Source organism: Vigna umbellata, chromosome 4, assembly GCF_029865625.1.
Source record: "Vigna umbellata cultivar VRB3 chromosome 4, Vumbellata_1.0, whole genome shotgun sequence".
Taxonomy (NCBI): domain Eukaryota; kingdom Viridiplantae; phylum Streptophyta; class Magnoliopsida; order Fabales; family Fabaceae; genus Vigna; species Vigna umbellata.
Window position 1 is genome coordinate 9,893,682 of NC_142168.1, and position 25,601 is coordinate 9,919,282.

The following is a 25,601-nucleotide window of genomic DNA, read 5'->3' on the forward strand; positions in this document are numbered from 1 at the left end:
TTTATAAATTTTAGCCGCTTAAGAAGTTGGGTAACGAGGGAGTGAGATTGAGGTGCAGTTGAGAGAGAGAGAGAGTAAGAAGGGGATGATGATGATGATGAAAAACAAGGGAGATGTGGAGGAGTGGAAAGGGGGGCCGTGTGGGTTGAGATTATATAGAAAAGAGAGAGAATGGGTGGGAGTAGTGTGTAAGTTCAATGATGACTTTATGTCAGCAAGGCCAGTTATCTCAATCATAACATTTTCCCCTAAAATAATACCGCCCACCTCTTTATCAATGGGAGTAGACAGGTACAATGCGTTGTCACCATTAAGCCGAGCAACTGCAAGAAAGAATCTAATTATATAATGTGGTAAAGTAATAAGAAATAACTTAAATGATATAATGTGAAACTCAATAAAATATTCTAAAATATCTTTCAAATAGTAAAATTTGTAAAATAATGACAATTCAGTTTATACAAACTAAAAAAGATTGAACCAATCTTGTGATTACGCAAAAGATTATTAGAATAAACTGGTAGTTCCATCTTTAAAATATTATTTTTCTTGAAAAATAGTTTCGAAAACAGTAATAGACCATACATCTAACCTCTATGGTATTTATAAATCCTTGAAAGTAGTCTTGCTATAAAGCCTTGCTAGGCCAAAGTCACCTAAATGAGCATTAAAGTCTTCATCAATAAGAATATTGCTAGATTTTACATCTATATAGATCATCACTTGCTCTCATTCTTCATGCAGATACAACAGCCCAACAACTACACCTTTGAGAATTCTGAATCTCTGATCCCAATCCAAAACAAAGCTTCTGCTGAATAGAAGAGAGTCAAGGCTCCCATTTGGAATGTAATCATAAACCAAAAGGAGATCATTCTTGTGCTTGCACCACCCTTTAAGGTTCACCAAATTCTTGTGCCTCAATCTTCCTAAGCTTTCAATCTCAGCTGCAAATTTCCTTATTCCTGTTCTGGGTAACACCCCTTTGTAAACAGAACCAAAGTCTCCAACTTCAATTAGTTGGCTCTCTACGAACCCCTTTGTTGCTAAGTGAAGATCTCTGTATCTAAACCTGTGAGGAAAATCCATTTCCCAGTCCTCAAGAGTTTCAAATACCGTGTATCTCTTATAGAGTGTCACATAAAGAAAAAGGCACAACAAGGTAAATGTCAAAGCAGACAACATGCCAATTGTAACCTTGATCCAAGGAAAAGACTATGAGTGTTTCTCCTTTGGTGGTGGCTTTGGAAGTAGTGCATAATCTAATGGAGGGGCAACCCCATTGAATGCAAAACTCCACCCCAGAATATAATGAGCACTTGCTTTCCTCTTACCTGTTGATGCAGAGAAACCAAAAAACATGCTCTCCTTCATGACAGATTTGATGTCAACAGCCTCATATATAAGAGGTTTGCTTGGTTTTGGTTCCAAATAAGGAGATATTGTGAGATTCAGTATTTCTGTTTCACCATCATATTCAATCAAAACACAAACAACATCAACCTTCTCCATGTTGAACTCTTCCTTTTTGCCATCTACAAAGTAAGCAACAATATTCATAATCCTCAATCATCTGATTCACCCGTTCTTTTTAAGTTTCGTCAGAGATGTCAACCTTGGTCCACTCATACAGCTCCATATCATAACACTCGTCAATCACAAATTGTGGAATCTCTTGCCCGCGAAAAAGCCACAACCCCTTCACCTTAAATGGTGCTTGTGATCCAATTACAAGCATCTTTCCAAAAGCATACTTGCGAGCTAGATCCATCCGCTGAAGAAAACCACCAACCTTGTTTAATGTCACAAAGGAAACAATGTTCTCGTCGTTGTATTTGTAATCACAGAACCAGAGAGAATAACCCTCTGGATCATATGTTAGGGGATTTCGGCAAGCGTACCGAATCGTTCAAGTAATAAACCGTGGTAAGACCAGGTATCGTTTTCCCAAGAGACTCGTAATACTAGAGAATTGTGCGATTAATAACTCATCTAGACTCAAGAACAACTCAACATTTAAGAATATATGCAAAAAGATAAATTCATAAGTAATTACAAGTTTGGACTTTGGTATTGAAGGCACTTGAAAATGTAAAAGACTAGAAATGGTATGAAATGACATTGTTAAGGTTAGTTTTCACCAATGCACTCTTGTGTAAAATCAATTTCATCTCCTCTCTATCAATTTACTAAAGTCAATCCACTAAAACACTCTAGCCCTAATCCCTTAGGTGAAAGAGCCTAGGTTTTCCTTATCAAACTCCAATCCCTTGGACAATCTAACAAGCAAACCCGCATTAAAGAGCTAGGATCTTAAGACAACATGTGAATCATCTTCCATCCCTAGAATCAATGAACCACAAGGACTCCTATTTCAGTTCTGGGTTCCATCTTACGTCCCCATAACCCATGAAACCCCAAAATCAAGTCATGAACGTCCCCATTACATGCAAGCTTTAAGATCGGAAACAAGAGTACTAGCAATTGATAGAAAAGGCATATATATATAATCAAATCATTCAACAATTACACAAAAATTCAAAGGCTACATCTATCCCCAACAAGATGGGTTTGGCTCTCCATTTCCATGGAGAGCCTTTAAGCTTACAAAATGGCCATGGAAGAAGATGAAGAACCCAAGAGGAAGAAGGGAGTGTTCCCACGAACCCTAGTAGCCCTCCAAGCTCTCCTCTCAGTGAAATCGCGCCTCCAACGAACCAAAGACCCAAACCCCTTCGCATTTTAGGGTTAAATAAGCTGGTGTCAACACCCAATTTCGTCCGGATGACTAAATAATATAGGTTTTTCTTTTTTTTATTGCATCTTATTTTATTTTATGTTTTTTATGAATTTTATTATTTTATTTTGTTTTTTTATTTCATTTGATTTTTCATATAAGTATTTTAAAGAGAAAGCAAAAAAAAAAAAAAAAGAAGAGAAAAGGAAAAAGCGGTTACTCCCTCACGCACACGGACACATGCACTGCCCTTTTGGCTCTCCACCACCCCTCTGCTCCACACACACCCGTAACCACCCCAACAACTTTTCCTTTTTCCTCCCAACTCCATTACCTCCAAGGGGGATCCCATTCACTCCAGAGATGGATCTCCGCATCACACAATACTCAATCCTCCTCCATTCTCTATCAATGCGGGCAACTCATATACACCCATTACCATAGCCATATGGAGACCGACGATCTGAACCTACCATTTTTTCATCCATTTCCTCTTCATTTTCATCTCCAACACCTTATACCACGGCCTAACCTCAAACAGCCTCCATCCCAGCCATCATCAACTTCTTCTCTCGTCACCACGAAACCCCATTCTCCTTCATCACTTTCATCTCATACACCGTCTCAAACACCGCGGCAGCACCCATCATCTTCATCCTTTTTCTTCTTCATCTCTAACATCCCTCGGCATCACACCCAACTACATACTCCTTCATCATAAATCATCTCCGAAACCTAACACTACCAACCCACTACTCAACCAGATTTCCCGTCATCATCCTGCCTCCATCACGCCTCACTTTCATCACCCAATTTCAAATTCAAATTCAATCATCTTCAACTCTCACAGCGCACACTGTAATTTCCTCTATCACGCACATCCCCTGAAACCTACCATTCCTAACTACCTAAATACAAAAACAGAAAATAGATAAAGGAGAAGGGGAGAGTCCATCGGCGGCGACTTCCAAGGCTGTCGGCGTCGTGGTTGAGAACGGATCCGGGGTATTTGGGGGGGTGTCGGCGACGCAGGAGGTGGTGGCACGAGAGGCTGGGTCGACGGTGAGAAGAGAGGGAGAGAGGCCAGAAGCAACTTGCGGCGGTCTGCTTGGAGGAGGCGACGGCCAGAACTGCTCCGACGGGCGTGAACGGCGTCGCCGGCAGCGGTCCTGGTGGCGCTTAGCATCGCCGGCGAAGCTTCGGACGAGATAGAGGATCCTCCCGCGGCGGCTGGGACGTGGGTGGCGTAGGTAGGTGGCTCAGGAGTCTCTCGTTCAGAGGAGAAGATGAGATGTTGATGCAAATTAGTTGAATTTGGAGGAACCCTAATGGGTTTTCTGAATTGGGAATAAAGGCTTCGGGCCATACCCCCCTCTTCCTGGCACATACAAATTTCACGTGTACACCCCCTTCCATTTGGGCTGAAACCCATTCTGTTTCTGCAAACAAAAATAAAAGAAGAATTGGGCCTGTGCACACTATTTCGGGATGCACCACCATTTTCATCTTTACACCTTGGCAGATTCAAAGTTGGAGAAAAAGAACTTTGACCCAAACCAAAAGAGCCTCAATTTCACTCCACACCTCTGGTTTTTATTTCTGTACCCCTATTCATGTTGGGCTTTTCTCTTGCTTTATTTTTATGCTTTTGTTTTCTTTTATTAGTTAGTTTTTTATTGCATGTAACCCCTTTATGATAGTCCACGCGCTTTTGTTTTTATTCATATCGGTTAGACTTGTTTGTTTTATTCTCCATAAAAATTACAAAAAATATTTTGAAAAGGTTTAAGCACACGTGCGACCGCTCGCGTAGGCCTTGTGCTGAAAATCTTTTCCCTTTCTTTTACAAAAGTTAAAAATCAAATAAAAATATTTTGAAAAGGTTTAAGCACACGTGCGACCGCTCGCGTAGGCCTTGTGCTGAAAATCTTTTCCCTTTCTCTTACAAAAGTTAAAAATCAAATAAAAATATTTTGAAAAGGTTTAAGCACACGTGCGACCGCTCGCGTAGGCCTTGTGCTGAAAATCTTTTTCCTTTCTTTTACAAAAGTTAAAAATCAAATAAAAATATTTTGAAAAGGTCTTAAGCACACGTGCGACCGCTCGCGTAGGCCTTGTGCTAAAAACCTCTTCTTCTTCCTTCAATAAATTTACAAAAATATGTTTTAAAGGTTTAAGCACACGTGTGACCGCTCGCGTCGTCCTTGTGCTAAAAACCTTTTCTTCCTTCCTTAAATAAATATACAAAAGTATACGTTTTAAAGGTTTAAGCACACGTGTGACCGCTCGCGTCGTCCTTGTGCTAAAAACCTTTTCTTCTTCTTAAATAAAATTTCAAAAAATATGTTTAAAGGTTGAACACTCGTGTGATCGTTCGCATCGTCCTAGTGTTCAATACTTTTCTCTCTTATTTACGTAATATTAAACGAGGGTATGAGTGCTCGTGCGATCGTCCGCATCAGCCTAGCACTCAATGCTCTCAAGTCTTCCTAAATAAGCAGATAACAGTATGAGTGCTCGTGTGATCGTTCGCATCGGCCTAGTGCTTAATATCGTTATCTTTCTTTTCAAAAATAATTAAAAATATTTAAATATCATTTTAAAGGTATGAGTACTCGTGCGACCGTTCGCGTCGGCCTAGTACTCATTACCTTCTTTTTCTCGAAAATATTAAAAACATAAAAATCTCCAAAAATTAAAAACATCTGCTTTTTCAAACAAACAAACAGTCTTTCAGCTAGAACTACGTAACCCTGATTTCTCATTTTGAATGAGAATACGTAGGAGCAAGGTCAATCCTTGTCGGGCCCAAAAAACTAAAAAAAAATATGTTTTGTTTATTTTTATTTTTATTTTAGGGATAGTTAAACATTTTGAAACCCACATCAAATTCGCGTATTTAGTTAAAGGTACTGCCTTAGGGCAGGCGTTGTAGGGTGCTAATACCTTCCCTACACGTAACCGACTCCCGAACCCAGAATCTGGTTTTCGCGGACCGTGCTTTATCGTTTTGAGGTTTTTCCATAGTTTTCCATAATAAACTATGGTGGCGACTCCAAATCTTTTTTTTTAAAATCCATTTCTTATTTTGGATCGTCGTCCCGTCGCGATTCCGGTTGCGACAGATGGCGACTCCACTGGGGACGCTTAGAGAGTCGAGCCATTTAATTAGATGCGCGAATTGGGTGTGGTTTTGCTTTGTGTTTTTCTTTCCCTTTTCTCTATCTATGCTTGATATTTAGAATAACTGCAATAACTGTGGAATATTGAACCCTAGGGTAGACAATATGTTTATATCTGCCTGGGAATTTTTCTGGTTGTTTTGCAGGTGAGGGTTTGGGTGTGCATAATTTCCTCCCTTCACACACACACTTTTGGCATATCATGAGTGGGGCCCTATACCCGGGTCTGAGCGTAGCTTAGAATTAGAGGAGTTGTGTAGCGGTGTCACTCTGGGATGTACTTCCTGTTTGGCTATCGTGAGAACTCCAGCTAGAGTCTGTTCTTTTCATATGTGTTTTCACACCTAGTTGATTACTCGACTGTTGTGGAAATGCTATGAAGGGGGCCATAGCTCTAGTGACCTTTGACCTTTAGGTTCAGGGAACCATCCTTGTGAAATTGCATATACTTGACCTTGAATCTTTAGCGTTGAACCTTATCTAGGGCACAAAGGGAGATATGTGCAGCCTTATAACCCTCATTTTGCTTAATAAAATCCAATAACTTGTACATATCACTACATCTTTTGATACATTTTGTTTTCTTTCCTTTCTTTTTCTCATGCATTTTTATGGTCTTATCACTGGTTCTAGTCGTGAAATTATAAGTTTGTGACTAAGTCTTTGAGATAAAATGGAAATTAACATAAGATATGAAGTCAAGGGGGGTTCAAGTTCAGACAGTTTAAAGGAAAGGTTAGCCATTGAAGTAAAGGAGGGTAATATGGATGGCTTGAGAGAACAGTTGAAGAAAATGAAGACAACCCAAAAGGATGCATTCAGGAAGGAGTATGGGAATTTGTTGAGCCTGTTAGAGTTAACGAGGATCAGGAAAGTACACCCAATGAAGTTGGAAAGCGAGTTCAATCAAGGGCAAAGTGAGGGGCCTTCCTCAAAGATACTTATAGGAATACCTACATCATTTGGCTTAAGAGGAAAATTGGGAGATGTTTACGGATGTACTAGCTCTTCTCCTCTATGGTGTCATGCTTTCTCCTAAATGTCAAAAACCTCGTCGACTATGCCGCTATGAATGCATTCGTGGGATACGAAGAGCGCTGTGAGAATCCAGTCGCTACCATCTTGGCTGAAGTTCATGGGACCCTTAATCATTGTTATGAGTTGAAGGGAGGGAAAGTGTTATGTTGTGTTCATCTCCCGTGTGACTGAGGACGCCTTAAAGGCCACCTGTCCCATGTTTGAGCTATGGCAGTATAAACCAAATGTGAAAGGGGCAAATGAATGGGCGCAACTTTGTACAAGTTTAAACAAAGAACAATTTAAATGGTGTGTCCCTTGGCAGCATAGATCGCAAATTATATATCATTTGCAGGAGTTAAAAATGAGCTTGGAAGAGTCTCCAACAAAATTATAGAGATGAATCAACAAGGCACGCAGAAACGCTCGTCACACATGCAGAAACGCTTGGCGCAAGGGTGACGCCAAGTGAACGTTCGTCCAGCTCTCAAAAGACAACGCTCGTCCTGAAGCAGAAGAGGACGCTCGTTTTGAAGGAGACGTTCGTCCAGATGACGTGAGAAGAGGACGTTCGTCCAGGACTCTTAGAATGGACGATCGGCAAGTAGAAGAGGACGCTCGTCCAGTGGGATAAGAGGGCGCTCGTCCAAGATTTAGGACGTTCGTCCAGACGTGAGAAGAGGACGTTCGTCCAGGACTCTTAGAATGGACGATCGGCAAGTAGAAGAGGATGCTCGTCCAGTGGGATAAGAGGGCGCTCGTCCAAGATTTAGGACGTTCGTCCAAGCGTGAGAAGAGGACGTTCGTCCAGGACTCTTAGAGAGGACGATCGTCCAGGCAGAAATGGACGCTCGTCCTGGAGCAGAAGAGGACGCTCGTGTTGAAGACGACGCTCGTCCTGGAGCAGAAGAGGACGCTCGTGTTGAAGACGACGCTCGTCGTGAAGTAGAAGAGGACGCTCGTTTTGAAGACGCTCGTCCAGATGACGTGACAAGAAGACGTTCGTCCAGGACTCTTTGAATGGAAGATCGGCCAGTAGAAGAGGACGCTCGTCCAGTGGGATAAGAGGGCGCTCGTCCAAGATTTAGGACGTTCGTCCAAGCCAGAGAATAGGACGCTCGTCCAAATTTCAGTGAACGCTCATCTGCTTTCGATTTTTTTCACGGGCGCAACTTTTGCTGATGTGTCTATTTAATCCAGAAATACGAAGGGCTTATGGTCTTTGGTTCTTTGGAGATGCATCTCACTTAGAGGAGAGCTTGGAAGGCTGCTAGGACTCGTGGGAACACTCCCTTTTCCCTCTTGGTTTCTTCATCTTCTTTCATGGCCATTTTATGTTGTGAGGAATGAACTTTTGCTAAAATGCTTCATCAAGTTAAGAACGCTTGGGGCAATGTTGTTCGCTTCGAGGAAAGGCCCAAGATCATGGAGTTTTGATGAAGGTTCCCTTAGCCAATAGATCACAGAGAGGGTTAAGACAATCAAGTTGTCATTCAATATAATTTCTCCAGACCCAAATTGTGAAAAGTAATTTCACACTGCTGAGCAACGTGTGAAAGCAGCAGTGGGAAAACTAGAGAAGAAATGTCACCGAGCTAAGAAAAAAAGGCATCAAGAATTTGTAATTCATATGAAGAAGCATATTGTTGAACAAGGGGGAATTGAAGGAGAAGTCTCTCATAACTAGCTTCCCTCGCCAGTGAAGCCATTGAAGGTGTGCTAAAGTCTGCAATGCCGATCTTTAACCCGCCTAAGGGGATTGAAACATTCTTCAATTGCTGCAAGAAACTGATTTGAGAAATGAAGAATGTTATGGCTAAAGCCTGAGATGGTTGACCAATACTTCCTATGTCTCACGTCTTGGGAACTTCTGAATGATGAACTACCCTATTGACTTTGTTTCATGTTAATTTCCAAATTATCAGAGCGATGTTTTCACAGCTTCATAATTTCTGACTAGTGTATTTGAACTACATTGTCTCTTCTTTTCCTTTTCCTTTTTATTTTCATTTTCTTAAATTGTTTCATCTAAAAAAAAAAATATAAATATAACTTAACGTCCAAGATACCTTAAAGGACTTGAACCAGTTAATAAATCTTGGAGGACCAAGGAGAATTTCAAGAAGGGATGAAGGTCGTGTCCAACAATTGAATGAGCAAATGAGTTGAATTCTAGAGCTTCTGAATGCCTTGCAAAGCCTTGTAGATTCGCGCGCATCACGAGCGCAACAAAGAGTTCCATGAGCACAAACTTTCCCCCCCTTATGGTCCTCCTGAATTACACTACACCCTTGGGAATGGACTCGAGACAACTTTGCATTCAAAAGGCAGAATATAACGCAGTTGAAGGAAGAAACAAGCTTAGGGCAACCACTTTCATGGTCCTTACATAAATGATTCAGCCCAGTGTAGTGAGCAAGACAAGGACAAAGCAACCTGAGTTGAAATCTTCTCCTCATATCGTTACGCCAATGGATGTTGAGGTTGACAGACGTAAATTGGAAATGCTAGAAAAGGGCGAGAGTCATAGAAGTTGGAGGAAGCCTTAAGTTTGAAAATGTTGTAGGGCTATGCTTAGTCCCAGATGTGGTGATACCTCCCAAAGCGTAGATGAAAAAGAGAGACCATTTGTCTTAAGACCCATCTCATGACATATGGGAAAAAAATGGTTGTTCACGCATGTGATGAAAGTTGCCAATTCATTTTTCCCAAGATAGTTTGGTTGGCATGGCACCAAACTGGGGCACTCATCTTGAATCTTCGTGCATCCAGTCTTGGGAGGATCTGGTGGATGTTTTCTTGAGGCAGTACAAGTACAATCTGGATGTAGCACCTGATAGATTGCAATTGTAGAGCGTGATGAGGGAGTTCAAATCGTTCAAAGAGTACGCCCAAGGGTGGAAAGAGATTGCTGCTCAAGTAGGGTATCCTATGAGTGACACGGAAATGGTTGTCATGATCTTAAAAACTTTACAATCACCCTTCTATGAGCATATGATGAGCAGTATTTCCTCAAACTTTGCAGACTTGAAGATACTTGGAGAAAGAATTGACATTAATGTGAGGAAAAATCCGACACGATACTACCATGATGGCAAATGTTAACAAGTTCGGTCTAAGCTTGGGATAAGGAGAGAAGAAAGAGCTCAATCACATCCCACCGCTCAAATACCGTTGGCCTACCCTTTGAAACCGTTCTGAGGAAGATTGGAGACTAGACCCAAACTCAACTTCTTACCAAGCTGTCAGGCGTGGCCTCTACTTGTTACATGAAGCCTTTAAAGCCTCAATACCTCAAGACTCGTGATACATCATACACAAAAGGTGATTACCATGGAGTGGCTATCGGTCATTCCACCAAAAGTGCTGGTTGTTCAAGCATAAAGGCAAACTTTGATTCATTCAAGATGATTAAAGTGTGAAGAAAGTTAACCCGGACACTAAGGCAAGGCTTGAGAATGCCTCTACAAATGCCATGAAGAAAGGAAGTGGGCTTTAAGATCACATAAGAAAGCATAAGTCATTGTACAAGTGAATTTGATGTTGTGGAGTGTCTTGCTACTGGGAAGTATGCTCATTGGTATCACATCTTCATCCATGACTTGCAATGCGAACATTCACTACAGGGTTTCTCCAAGTATTGCTGGAAATCGAGTCCTGAAAGGGTATCGTGAAAAAAAAAAAAAAAAAAAATGAAATGAAGTCAATCTTGAGTCACTTATCTTTCTTGCAAATCGTCAAACTTTTGTTTTTCGAAAATAGAAAAGAGCAAAAAAAATGATGAATAATCAAAAGGAAAATTGGGATGTCAAGTTTTTCGAAGGTCAAGTGTTTAATCAAAAAAATAACAATTTGACGCTTTCTCCCGAGACGTTTGTGCGCATTTTGCTTGAAAACCTTCACCCTTCACTGTTCCAAAATAAAGGATGTTCCCCAACAAACACTGTCACTGCCCTTAGTAATGATGTAAGCCTTTACACTAGGGCAGATTGGCCTGGCCAAAATTTTCCTTGCTTGCGCTAGTTGGGTGATCCCTGAACCCATTGAGACAAATAAAAGAATTTTCAAAAGGATAATAAGTCCACTAGATTGAAAACCCAAAAGGGCGGTCTAGAAAGAAAAGGAAAGGGAAAAATCACTCATGTTGAGGTCATCTAGTCGTAGAATTAATCTTTTGAAAAGAAAGCAATCAGAATTTGAAATGATGTGTGGCCATTTTGTCTTTACCAAAAAACAAAATATAACCATTGTTACCCCGTTTGAGCCAAAAAATAAATTCTTTTTCAAAATTATCCCCAAGCAAGGGTTGTCATCAGGTAGGAGTCAACTCATGATGCAAATGAAGAGCACTCAATGATCAAAAGGAGAAATCCTTCAAAATGGTAAACAAAAAAAAAAAAAAACAAAAAAAACAAAAAATCACAAAGTGATGATGAAAAATAAAAAAATGGAGTTCAAGAAAAGCAAAGTTCTCAAAAGGTCAAAAAGTTGACACAATGTCAGATGATAACCCTTGTTTCAAAAAAAAATAACCGACAAGCATTCATTTGGGCCTTTAACCCTTTCTTTCGATACCTTCTAGCCCTGGCCACATTACGAGCCTAATAAAGTCCACGCAGATTAAATAATGATTGCTCAAATTTTCATAAAGCTTAATTTTGCGATAAGGCGAAGTGATTTCAATGTGTAAAAAAAAAAAAAAAAAAAAAAAAACAAAAGAAAATTTGAAAATGAATGAAAAAGGAAAAAGAGAAAAAATAATGTCTCAGGAAGAAGGGATCTCTTTGCCAACCAGCCAGCAAAAGCATGCAAAAGAAAATCAAACCAATTGGGGTCATCCTTTTAACCGATCCTTTTCATACCCACTACCTTTTCCAAATGGAACCCTGTGCCAAAACAAATGGGGCAATTTTGTGGATCTCACCATGCATCTTCGCCCTGAAATTTATCAACCCATAATTTCAAGACTGGGTCAGTTTTGCGGATCTTACTTGAATTTTTGACCCGAATTTTCAAAGATCCATACCCCATGCTCATTTTCCCAAACACCAAACTGGGGCAGCTTTTGGGTGTCTCGTTTCCTTTAAGCAATGTATAAGGAATGATGTGCTTATGTGGATGTCCCAGACTTCTCCAAACCATTCTAAATAGCTCTCATCCTTCACTTGCCAGTAAATTCAAGCATGTGTGCGTCGACGTCTCGAAAGAAAATTTCAAAATGTAATCATATCAAACATTACACCTCGAATGTATGACATTTCTCAATTTCACGAAACACTGAAAATAAAGATCAGTTTGATGATGATTGCAAGTAAGATGAATGACTTAAAAAAAAAAAAAAAAAAAAAAATTAGATGAAACACAAAACAAAACAAATGTTTTCCATATGTGTGCATACATCAAAAGAAATTCTTTCAGATCAAAACCCTCTTCATTCATATGAATGGTTGTCAAATCCTTCTTCAAAAATACAAAAAGAATAACATTATGGTCTTATCTTCAAGTCATGTTGTTTCTTGTTGATAATTTTTTCTCTCATTTGGGGTTTTAATACACATCTTTACACCCTGTTCAGCATTCTACAATGGTTTTTTTTACGCCTTGTTTCCCATATCCTCATGTCAGGACATTCTCTTTAGCGAATGGTCACTGATGCCTTTTCAAGAATCAAATTTCTGTCAAAATTTCAAAAAAAAAAAAAAAAAAAAAAAAAAAAAAAAGGCATTTCACAAAATTACAAACTTCAAGAATTTCAAAATTTGAAAGCCCAGTTTCCATACTGGCCCCCAAGCCCAGTTTCCACACTGGCCCATCAAGCCCAGTTTTATCTAGCACCCTTAGTTTTCTTCTTCGATATCGGCCCTCTGCATGGCAATGGTCGGATTTAAATTTTCTGCTCTGTGAGTTTGGCCCTCTGCGAGGCAATGGTCAAATCCAGGTTTTAGTTTTTTGTTATCGACCTTCTGCATGGCAATGGTCGGATTTAATTTTCTGTTCTGTGAGTTTGGCCCTCTGCGAGGCATTGGTCAAATCCAGGTTTTAATTTTCTGCTATCGGCCCTCTGCATGGCAATGGTCGGATTTAATTTTCTGCTCTGTGAGTTTGGCCCTCTGCGAGGCAATGGTCAAATCCAGGTTTTAGTTTTTTGTTATCGACCTTCTGCATGGCAATGGTCGGATTTAATTTTCTGTTCTGTGAGTTTGGCCCTCTGCGAGGCAATGGTCAAATCCAGGTTTTAATTTTCTGCTATCGGCCCTCTGCATGGCAATGGTCGGATTTAATTTTCTGCTCTGTGAGTTTGGCCCTCTGCGAGGCAATGGTCAAATCCAGGTTTTAATTTTCTGTTATCGGCCCTCTGCATGGCAATGGTCGGGTTTAAATTTCTGTTCTGTGAGTTTGGCCCTCTGCGAGGCAATGGTCAAATCCAGGTTTTAATTTTCTGTTATCGACCCTCTGCATGGCAATGGTCGGGTTTAAATTTCTGTTCTGTGAGTTTGGCCCTCTGCGAGGCAATGGTCAAATCCAGGTTTTAATTTTCTGTTATCGGCCCTCTGCATGGCAATGGTCGGGTTTAAATTTCTGTTCTGTGAGTTTGGCCCTCTGCGAGGCAATGGTCAAATCCAGGTTTTAGTTTTCTGTTATCGGCCCTCTGCATGGCAATGGTCGGATTTAAATTTCTGTTCTGTGAGTTTGGCCCTCTGCGAGGCAATGGTCAAATCCAGGTTTTAGTTTTTTGTAACGGTCCTCTGCTTGGCAATGGTCGGATTTAAATTTCTGTTCTGTGAGTTTGGCCCTCTGCGAGGCAATGGTCAAATCCAGATTTTAGTTTTTTGTAACGGCCCTCTGCTTGGCAATGGTCGAATCCAGGTTCGTTTCGTGTTGTTGGCCCTCTGCTACGCAATGGTCGATTTCTTTTGTTGCAATCTCATCTTTTTCATGAACTTGGTTATCATATATATTTGAATTAGTTTTTATTTTTCCTCTCTCTTTTGAAATCCAGACGAAATTAGTGTTTCTTTCTTTACTTAGCCTTTACTCAGATAATACGAAAATATCAAATTTTCATATTATCTAGTAAAATCTAAGTAAAGAGGGGCAGCTGTCAACACCCAATTTCGTCCGGATGACTAAATAATATAGGTTTTTCTTTTTTTTATTGCATCTTATTTTATTTTATGTTTTTTATGAATTTTATTATTTTATTTTGTTTTTTTATTTCATTTGATTTTTCATATAAGTATTTTAAAGAGAAAGCAAAAAAAAAAAAAAAAGAAGAGAAAAGGAAAAAGCGGTTACTCCCTCACGCACACGGACACATGCACTGCCCTTTTGGCTCTCCACCACCCCTCTGCTCCACACACACCCGTAACCACCCCAACAACTTTTCCTTTTTCCTCCCAACTCCATTACCTCCAAGGGGGATCCCATTCACTCCAGAGATGGATCTCCGCATCACACAATACTCAATCCTCCTCCATTCTCTATCAATGCGGGCAACTCATATACACCCATTACCATAGCCATATGGAGACCGGCGATCTGAACCTACCATTTTTTCATCCATTTCCTCTTCATTTTCATCTCCAACACCTTATACCACGGCCTAACCTCAAACAGCCTCCATCCCAGCCATCATCAACTTCTTCTCTCGTCACCACGAAACCCCATTCTCCTTCATCACTTTCATCTCATACACCGTCTCAAACACCGCGGCAGCACCCATCATCTTCATCCTTTTTCTTCTTCATCTCTAACATCCCTCGGCATCACACCCAACTACATACTCCTTCATCATAAATCATCTCCGAAACCTAACACTACCAACCCACTACTCAACCAGATTTCCCGTCATCATCCTGCCTCCATCACGCCTCACTTTCATCACCCAATTTCAAATTCAAATTCAATCATCTTCAACTCTCACAGCGCACACTGTAATTTCCTCTATCACGCACATCCCCTGAAACCTACCATTCCTAACTACCTAAATACAAAAACAGAAAATAGATAAAGGAGAAGGGGAGAGTCCATCGGCGGCGACTTCCAAGGCTGTCGGCGTCGTGGTTGAGAACGGATCCGGGGTATTTGGGGGGGTGTCGGCGACGCAGGAGGTGGTGGCACGAGAGGCTGGGTCGACGGTGAGAAGAGAGGGAGAGAGGCCAGAAGCAACTTGCGGCGGTCTGCTTGGAGGAGGCGACGGCCAGAACTGCTCCGACGGGCGTGAACGGCGTCGCCGGCAGCGGTCCTGGTGGCGCTTAGCATCGCCGGCGAAGCTTCGGACGAGATAGAGGATCCTCCCGCGGCGGCTGGGACGTGGGTGGCGTAGGTAGGTGGCTCAGGAGTCTCTCGTTCAGAGGAGAAGATGAGATGTTGATGCAAATTAGTTGAATTTGGAGGAACCCTAATGGGTTTTCTGAATTGGGAATAAAGGCTTCGGGCCATACCCCCCTCTTCCTGGCACATACAAATTTCACGTGTACACCCCCTTCCATTTGGGCTGAAACCCATTCTGTTTCTGCAAACAAAAATAAAAGAAGAATTGGGCCTGTGCACACTATTTCGGGATGCACCACCATTTTCATCTTTACACCTTGGCAGATTCAAAGTTGGAGAAAAAGAACTTTGACCCAAACCAAAAGAGCCTCAATTTCACTCCACACCTCTGGTTTTTATTTCTGTACCCCTATTCATGTTGGGCTTTTCTCTTGCTTTATTTTTATGCTTTTGTTTTCTTTTATTAGTTAGTTTTTTATTGCATGTAACCCCTTTATGATAGTCCACGCGCTTTTGTTTTTATTCATATCGGTTAGACTTGTTTGTTTTATTCTCCATAAAAATTACAAAAAATATTTTGAAAAGGTTTAAGCACACGTGCGACCGCTCGCGTAGGCCTTGTGCTGAAAATCTTTTCCCTTTCTTTTACAAAAGTTAAAAATCAAATAAAAATATTTTGAAAAGGTTTAAGCACACGTGCGACCGCTCGCGTAGGCCTTGTGCTGAAAATCTTTTCCCTTTCTCTTACAAAAGTTAAAAATCAAATAAAAATATTTTGAAAAGGTTTAAGCACACGTGCGACCGCTCGCGTAGGCCTTGTGCTGAAAATCTTTTTCCTTTCTTTTACAAAAGTTAAAAATCAAATAAAAATATTTTGAAAAGGTCTTAAGCACACGTGCGACCGCTCGCGTAGGCCTTGTGCTAAAAACCTCTTCTTCTTCCTTCAATAAATTTACAAAAATATGTTTTAAAGGTTTAAGCACACGTGTGACCGCTCGCGTCGTCCTTGTGCTAAAAACCTTTTCTTCCTTCCTTAAATAAATATACAAAAGTATACGTTTTAAAGGTTTAAGCACACGTGTGACCGCTCGCGTCGTCCTTGTGCTAAAAACCTTTTCTTCTTCTTAAATAAAATTTCAAAAAATATGTTTAAAGGTTGAACACTCGTGTGATCGTTCGCATCGTCCTAGTGTTCAATACTTTTCTCTCTTATTTACGTAATATTAAACGAGGGTATGAGTGCTCGTGCGATCGTCCGCATCAGCCTAGCACTCAATGCTCTCAAGTCTTCCTAAATAAGCAGATAACAGTATGAGTGCTCGTGTGATCGTTCGCATCGGCCTAGTGCTTAATATCGTTATCTTTCTTTTCAAAAATAATTAAAAATATTTAAATATCATTTTAAAGGTATGAGTACTCGTGCGACCGTTCGCGTCGGCCTAGTACTCATTACCTTCTTTTTCTCGAAAATATTAAAAACATAAAAATCTCCAAAAATTAAAAACATCTGCTTTTTCAAACAAACAAACAGTCTTTCAGCTAGAACTACGTAACCCTGATTTCTCATTTTGAATGAGAATACGTAGGAGCAAGGTCAATCCTTGTCGGGCCCAAAAAACTAAAAAAAAATATGTTTTGTTTATTTTTATTTTTATTTTAGGGATAGTTAAACATTTTGAAACCCACATCAAATTCGCGTATTTAGTTAAAGGTACTGCCTTAGGGCAGGCGTTGTAGGGTGCTAATACCTTCCCTACACGTAACCGACTCCCGAACCCAGAATCTGGTTTTCGCGGACCGTGCTTTATCGTTTTGAGGTTTTTCCATAGTTTTCCATAATAAACTATGGTGGCGACTCCAAATCTTTTTTTTTAAAATCCATTTCTTATTTTGGATCGTCGTCCCGTCGCGATTCCGGTTGCGACAGATGGATCTGACACATCAGCAAAAGTCACGCCCGACACCCTCTCAGTCGCGCCCGGGCGTGAAACTCTCTGGAAAGTCATGCCCGGGCGCCCCATTTCTCACGCCCGGGCGCGACCAGCACGCAGAACTGGCTTCTGTGCAGGTGGCGCTGGGCGCCCCTGAGCTAGGGGGCCCGGGCCTGACTTTTCAGCACTGCATCATTTTCACTTTTTCCGCAGATCTGCTTGCTTCTAGTGGTTGGTTCAGCTTTAGACATTATTGGAGACCCTTCCAAGCACATTATTAGCTACAAAATAGGGGATTATAGATGAAATTACATCAAAGTAGCCAAAAACACAACTATTCAGAAAACAAGACAAAAGAAGAGGATTTAACAAGTTATAAGTTAGAAAGGAGTTGATTTTGCTACTAAAATGATGCTTAAATAATGGTAAAATTTAGCATTATCATCATACATGTCCCAAAATCCTACAAGTTCACAAGGAGGATTTAACTTGATAAGATATCTACCATCTCATATCAGCTGACTTTGACACTCTTCGCTAAATAATAGTAACAAATCATGATGAAGAAAGCAAGGAGATTTCAAAAACACGTGACATACTACCTCCTAGAAATGACAAAATTAAAACACAGAAAGCCATCATAATACCTTTGATTGCAACCTCGCGGAAGTTGGTCTTGGTGTTTGAGTAGAGTCTTTTCCTCTCATCCAATATCATCTTGCTTGGAGGAAGAAGATCAAGGGGATTTTTGGGTTTGGGCTTGGGTGCCTCCTCTTCTGCCTCTTCTTTGGGCTTCTTTGGCTCTGGCTTAGCCACTTTCTTTGGCTCATCCTTAGGTTTAGGTTTCGACTCCTTAGGCTAGGCAGGCTTCTTCGCAGATTGAACAGGTGGAACAACGTCGGTTTGCTTAACGCGAGCAAGGGAGGGGAGCAGTGGTGGAGAACACGACGCAACGAAGGTAAGACCGCGACGGATGTACAAACCGCTATGAACGAGCAAGGGAGGAGTGAAGGAGGCGGTCACAAATGCGACGGAGGCAGGGCGAGCGCCGCCATAGAAGCGCGACGAGCAACGACGGGGGAGGCGCGGCAAGCAGCGACAACAATGGTGGAGATGCATAGGAAGAAGAAAGCTGGACGTAGCGAAGCTTTTGGGTGCAGCGACGATAGCAGAAGAACGAAGAAACACAATGCGCGTAGGGTTAATTGTGAAAATATAAAAGCAGTATTGCTTTGGTTATATCTTAACCGAGGTAATCAAACCATATTGCCCCTATTATTCGCCTGACCCGATGCCTAAACATGAACTATACGCCCGGGTACACACAAAACCAAAGCATAAAAGCTTCGTTCAAACTTGCAAAGGCCCTACTGCCTCAGGTCCAAGGGCAACCGATGTCGTAGATGTTTTTCACACTATTTAGCGGGAAAATGCGATACATTATACATCGGTTCTTATATTAACTGAGGTAATATACACTTTATGAATCGGCTCCTCTTGAACTGAGGCCTATAAGGTTGCTGAAATTGCAAAAATGCCACCGCATTTTCATCTGCTTCGATTTTCGTAAAACCGATGCCTATAGGGTGCGTTAGAAAATAGTCTTTTTACTAGTGATATTTGAAATTTGAGTTATTATCTAAGTGGAAATCAAATGTGAGTTTAAGTTTTATATAGATAAAAATGATGAGAAAGTAGAACATCATATAAGAATAAGAATTTATAAATATATTATTTTAAGGTTTTCGGTTAAGAGTGATGTTAATTCTTTATATGAATGAATTCAGATTTTATGAGTGTTATATCTCTCCAATAAATCTCCTATGTTAATTTTATAAAATTGTTAATGATTATCCATAATTTTTATTGAGACATCATCATCAAAACCATTTTTTTTTTCTGTGTCTTACACTTCTTTATATCTCTAACATCATGTGACTCACTCCTCTCATTTAAATTTCTCCGAGCCTTCTATTTAGAATTCAGTATATTATTTTACAAACCTTCCACTTCCATTTCTATTAGTAATCTTTATTTCTGTACAGTGAATAGAGCATAATTAAATATTTTCAAAGTCTTTTATTTTTATATCGCATTCTTCTTTTAACTTGCATATTCCTTTTCAATGTATTCACCTTTTCTTTCTTTTTTTAGTGTCTTATTTTGTAAAAACAAGTTTTATTAAATTTATTTTAACTAAAAATCACAAGGAAACTTTTCTATCTCACTAATTCTTCCTTATTTATGAAACATAACTTATAATTTATTTTTCCTAAATCCAAATAATATATAAGATACTACCCAACCTTAAGGGAAAAAAATCGATGGAAACCATGCAACATTATATTTTTTTGTAAGAAATTTGACAATAATCACAAACAAAAAAAAGTTTCTTGAAATGTCCCTATCCATTGTCTTTAAAGATTTATTCCCAAACCATTCAAAAAAACATTTTCCCAAACCTTATGGTGAAAAATTGACTATATGGAAAATGTAATTAAGAAACAAGTTTCATACACTAAAATCAAAAGCAATATTTTATATTATAAACCACAAAATTTACAACAATATTTTGATGCAATATGACAAATGCATATTGGGATTTGAAAAGAAAACCATGTTGATGACCAAATAAGAAGAACAAGAATATAATAGAAAAGAGAAAATAATGAAAAGAAGAAAAACGCTTTTAAACCTCTTTTGTTGGACTAAAGATTGATACAGGAGAGGCAAAGAGCAATGTTTAGATGATGTAATAATATATATATATATATATATATATATATATATATATATATATATATATATATATATATATAATTTTAAAGTATTATAAAACATGCAAATTTATGAATTATGATTTTTGTTGCATAACCAACATGTTTTCAATCAAGACAAGATATATTATCAAAGTTATGTATCTTATAACACGTGTCATAATATCTAGTGAGCATTACAATTTATAACTTTTGATTCTAAAATGCTATATCATTCATATGAAGAAAAAATCAATGTTCAACCTAAAAAAACTAATAATAGAGAATTAAATTTCAATTACTAAATTATAAAATAAATAAGAAAACACTCTTTTAGTGAAAAATTTACATAACTTCATCTGACAATCTTCTCATTTAAGCATGTCTGTAAGTCGAGTGACAACATATTGGTTTGAACATTATCTTAATGTTTGAATAATACATCGACGGAGAGAAAATAATTCAGACAACAACCGTTTAAAAGGCTGATAACGTTTTAGAAACAAATAATTTCAAAGTTAAAATTAATTTATATTTTTTTAATATAATAATATAGAAAAACTAGTATTTATTAATTTAAAACCATTTTTTATGAAGTAGAACACGTGGTGGATGATGGGTTGCTGGGAAACACAGCTTCTGCAGCATTATATCATCTCCTTTGCATACGTAACTTTGTCTGTTTTTTGACGCTACAGAAAATAATTTTGGATGACTTTCTAATTATTTATTTATTTGATGCCTTGCTATTTCAAATTCTAATAAACTCAAATTAACTTAGACACGTTATGCAGATAATTATATTTATTTAATTGTGAGAAGTTAATTCTATCAAAATCACCTTGTTAACTACACTTTGGGTGTGATGGATAGATAAATAGTGAGAAATTATTTGTTTTTTTTTCAATAACTTAAACCATATATGTATTCTATAATTAAACCATATATAAAAGAGAAGACATTCTAAAAGAAAATCTGAGGGGCAAACAACGATCACCACAATCATAGATAAGAAAAATTGAAAGGAAAGAATAATCATTTATGGTCCATATAATATATACATTTTATATCAATGCTAGGGTTCACCATCAATCGGGTGGATGACAAAGTAATAGATTGATTGAATATGAATGAAATGTTTAGGTAGGAACTGGTCAACATGAATTGAGAAATGAGATATTTTGCATGGATTTTTCAATCGCAATGGTAATAAAATGCTTTTGAAAGACTAGATTTTGATAAAAAAAATTTAGAAAACATACTGATTTTGTAAAAAAAAAAAAATAGAAAAGAAGAAAACCTCCTTATTTCAAAATTTTGCATGGTCAGTAATTAAGTCACAATTGAAGTTTTTTTTTTCATGATGTATAGCTTTCCTTTTTCAAGTTTTGGATCTGCCGTGAGATTAATACCATTGCCTTTTGAAGAATCTTATTTTAATAAGTCAAATTAAGGAAAATCTTGATAATTGTTAAACATTGACTACATTGGTGGCAAGGACCACAACTTGTTAACATTATTGCTGTTATATATTGTTGGGATTAGACACCTGCTTTAATAGCATGAATTTTATGGTTTGGCGTCATAATCCAAAAATATTCATGTTCTTCATCTTTAATTTTATTTATAGCAATGTAATGAAATATATCTCTAGATAAAGCTAAGTTATGAGTTGGAGTAAAATATTCACAAGTTAAGTTTTGGTAAATTTATGTCTCCCTTGTTTTTCTTCTTTAGAAAAAGAAGAAGCTTGAATTTAACATATTTATTTATTTCTTGTAGATCTTTTTAAAAAAATAGATTTAATTTATATACAAACTTGATCTAACATGAGAATCTGTCTAAAACATATGTTTCTAATAAAGTCTTATAGTATTATTTAATCTAAATAAGCTCATTAATCATTATAACCTTTTAATATTATTAGGTTATATTTATATTATATATACTCATAAATAGAGGCATTATGATAGCATGTACGCATTTTAAATATCCTATTATTGTAATATTTTAAATTCAGTTATTTTGGTTCATAATCAGTAAAATAAAATATTAACAATGTTTAAAAATAATAAATAAATAATGAAATTATTAAAAAAAAGTAGGAGTTACAAAATTATGAACCATAAAATAGAAAAGGTAGGTTAAAAGTTTTAAATTAGTAAAATGACTAAATTATACAAGTGAAAAAAAATGTAAGTTTCATAGTATTATAAAAGTTTAATGTCTCTGTAAATATATCTCCGACAGGTCTCCGACTTGTTCGACGTTTCAATTGGATCTTTATTTTTATAAAATTGAATCAAATAAAGGATTGTCGTCAAACCGCCCTTAAGGAGAGTGTTACGTGTCATTCTGACAGTATAGTTTTAATTTACGTAACATTGAAAACGTGTGTCAATTGTATTTTTTTAATTTTTGAATTAAACAATTAAGTGTACAGCATGAAAATATAATTTAAGTAAGGGTAAAGTTGGGAAATCAAGTGCTGAAAGCCCTATTCTCCTCTGCAATTGCGAAATCGAAATCAAATTGAGGGAAGGTGAGTTTTAGGGGCGTTGGAAGCACTTTCTTTTTCTATTCCTTTGCTTTAGTCACAACGTAGAGAGATTTCTTCCTTTCTCTTTCTTCGGGGTATGGCTGGGCATCACAGGAACGAGAGACGACTCTGACGGTGATGGCGCGACGACAGTGTGGAGATGGCGCGACCAAGCGGCGTTCGTGGTGGTTTTGGCGGTGCGTTGGACGTTCTTCTTCTTTCCCCTTTCCCTCTTTTCTCGTTCTGGATAGCGAGCGTTTTCTTTTCCTCTTCTCCTTCACAATTCTGATTGGGGATTTGTGCAGATGGGGCGCGAATGCCCTTCTCACAGTGCAGTGTGGTGCGAGTGACAACGGCGGAGGTTCCTTCTCTCTGCTTTGATTTGCGGCGCAAGGAGGAAATTTTCTTCTCCTCCTTTTCTTCTGACTTTCAATTTGGGTTCTATTTCGATAGAGTTTTCGTTTCAAATTGATGTGGGAAATCATTGGTTCTTCTGAATTCAAAACTTGAGTTGGGATTCTTCTGGTTTGGAGTCCCAATATTTCTCTCTCACGAATCCTAATTCGGAGTTCCAATCTTTTTTTTCCAATTTGATTTGGATTTCTCAATTGTAGGACTACACTTAATTTTTGTATTTTGTCCAGTTTGGCCTTGAGTACATCTGACCTCTGTATAATCTATTTTTTAATAAAAAAATCAATTCAAATTCGTTTTTAATGTCACGTTTGATTAATCAATACACTGATCATGTCATACCAAAACATTAAACCTATTATAAAAATAAAATATAAATAACTTTTAGTAAAAATTTTAATCCAAATTTAAAAACACAACCAACTGCAAAACATTATACCAATTAAAATATATTTTTGTTGTCAAAATAAATTTGAAAATACAACAAACCGTAATTATTCATTCTTTTTTTTTCGTAATTGCCTCTCGCTTTCTGGCTATGGATCTTATAATAATAGTTTTTTCGTGGTAAACTTTTAACGGTGTCCTCGTGTTTGCAGTTATCGTACTCGGACATCATTTGACATGCATTTCACTGTCATTTAATTTGATAATGTGTGGTTTTAAAATTGTTCCTAAATTACTCCAAAGTTCAATTTCAATTTTGGCTTTATGTCCCTTTCTATCATTAAATATTATTTCCATGAACTATAGGAACAATAGTGAAAAATGAAATTTAAAAAAAAAAACAAGAAGTGAAAGATAACTCAAAAACAAACAAGTATAACGAAAGTAATAAGAAATACCTATAATTAATCGGTTGAAACCAAGAAATAAGTCAGTTGAAACCAAGAAATGAAGAAATGAAAATTCGTTGAATGAATGGATAAAAAAGAGAATAAAATTGAAACTTTTAACAATTTTATAATTATTCTTAACAAATAAGTTAAGAATTATATTAATAATTTGATAATTATATAGTTAAGGATAAAATTGTTAAAGAAAAAGTGTATACCGAAGATATGTATCTTTATATATATATATATATATATATATATATATATATATATATATATATATATATATATATATATATATATATATATATATATATATATATATATATTAATTGTTTATTTAAATATATTTTTTAGTATGTTTTTTTAAATAGATTATAAATTTATTATTATTTTAACAATGAAAAAGTAGATGTGGAGAAAATGTTTTCTTTGATATAAATTAAAACTTGGGTCTTGATCACAAATAAGCATTTAAGAACATCTCTTTTGTATTATGATTAATGTTTATCCTCAACCATATATGAAAAATTAATGTGACTCTAAACTTAACATCTAAAATTTCTTCAATCTTTTAGGCACTTTTGAATATATAATTATGTTACCAATAGATGTTTTTATGCATTTAGTTTCTATGGTGTTGTGATTTTTTTGTTGTAGGATTTTTGGTTGTGTTTTTTCATATTGTAAGATTTTTTTGGATGTTCTATCGAATATCACAAAGTCTACAATAGAAAGGATTGAGGATTAGAGTGTAATGATATCTCAAAATTCTGTAATTATCTGTATGTATAATAGAAATTTATAAAAATTAAATTAAGTAAATTTTATTTTTTTATAAAGCATATCATTTAACGTTAATTAATAGTAAAACATAAAATCAAACATAATAAGAAAATCTTAAAGCTTACTAGTTTTAGTAATTTTGTACAATAATACAATTTTTTTCCTTTTAAAGCTTGTTCTGACAGTCATTTTTGCATTTCATATTTTGAAACATCACAAGATTTTCATTCTATGATTTTCCTAATATTTATATACTACGTACGTACTAATATAACATGATTGAAAAGTTGAACATTACTGTGCCACCTCTTATATCTTCTTTCACCGGTATAAAAATTGAGATACATACTTAAATATACAAATTAATATATATAGTTTAATTTATTTAATTTTATATAGTATGATCATCTGATCAGTCATGAATCGAATAGTCAACAAGTCTTTAAAATTCACGTAAACTGATATGTGATCGGTCGGTCAAATCATAAATAAAGTTAACACTAAGAATAATTATATAATCCTCGGTTAGATCATTACCGTTTGGGTCATAATTAGATCAACAAAAATCCATTCCAAAATCTATAAATACAAATTTAATATTCATATAATTAGTTACTTTTTCTACATATTTCTTACTAATATTTTTGGATAAAAGTTGACTTTAGCATCATAATACTTTATTTAGATAATACTCAGATCAAAACGAATGACAGAAAAATAAAATATGACATCACGTTGACCTAAACTTGGATATTAGAGACTCTTTATAAAAACAAACTTAACCTTAATCTCATAAAGCAAAACAAATTTAATTCAATATAAAGTTTGAATTAAATCAAACTAGAGTTGTGATTCAATTTGGATTGATATTTACAATTTTTTTTCATAAAATTGTTAAGTAGTTTTATAAAAATTGTAAAATTGCCAATTAAACAAAACGTGCTGTAGTTTTTTTATTTAATTATTTTTAAATTTATAACTTCGACTTTTATTTCATCTTTGTAAATAAATGACATAATTTAGAACAATACTCGAATCCAACATTTCTAGAAATATTTGAGCACGAGAATTACACTATATTTTCTTTATTGATAATAAAACTGGAATAAATAATGAAACACTTCTTAAG

At 36.9% G+C, this 25,601-nt stretch overlaps 1 pseudogene; it reads right to left on the minus strand.

Annotated features, from left to right (window-relative positions):
- Positions 1-1,215: 1,215 nt before the first annotated feature.
- LOC124831535 (elongation factor 1-gamma-like) lies at positions 1,216-18,260 on the minus strand (annotated as a pseudogene).
- Positions 18,261-25,601: the final 7,341 nt, after the last annotated feature.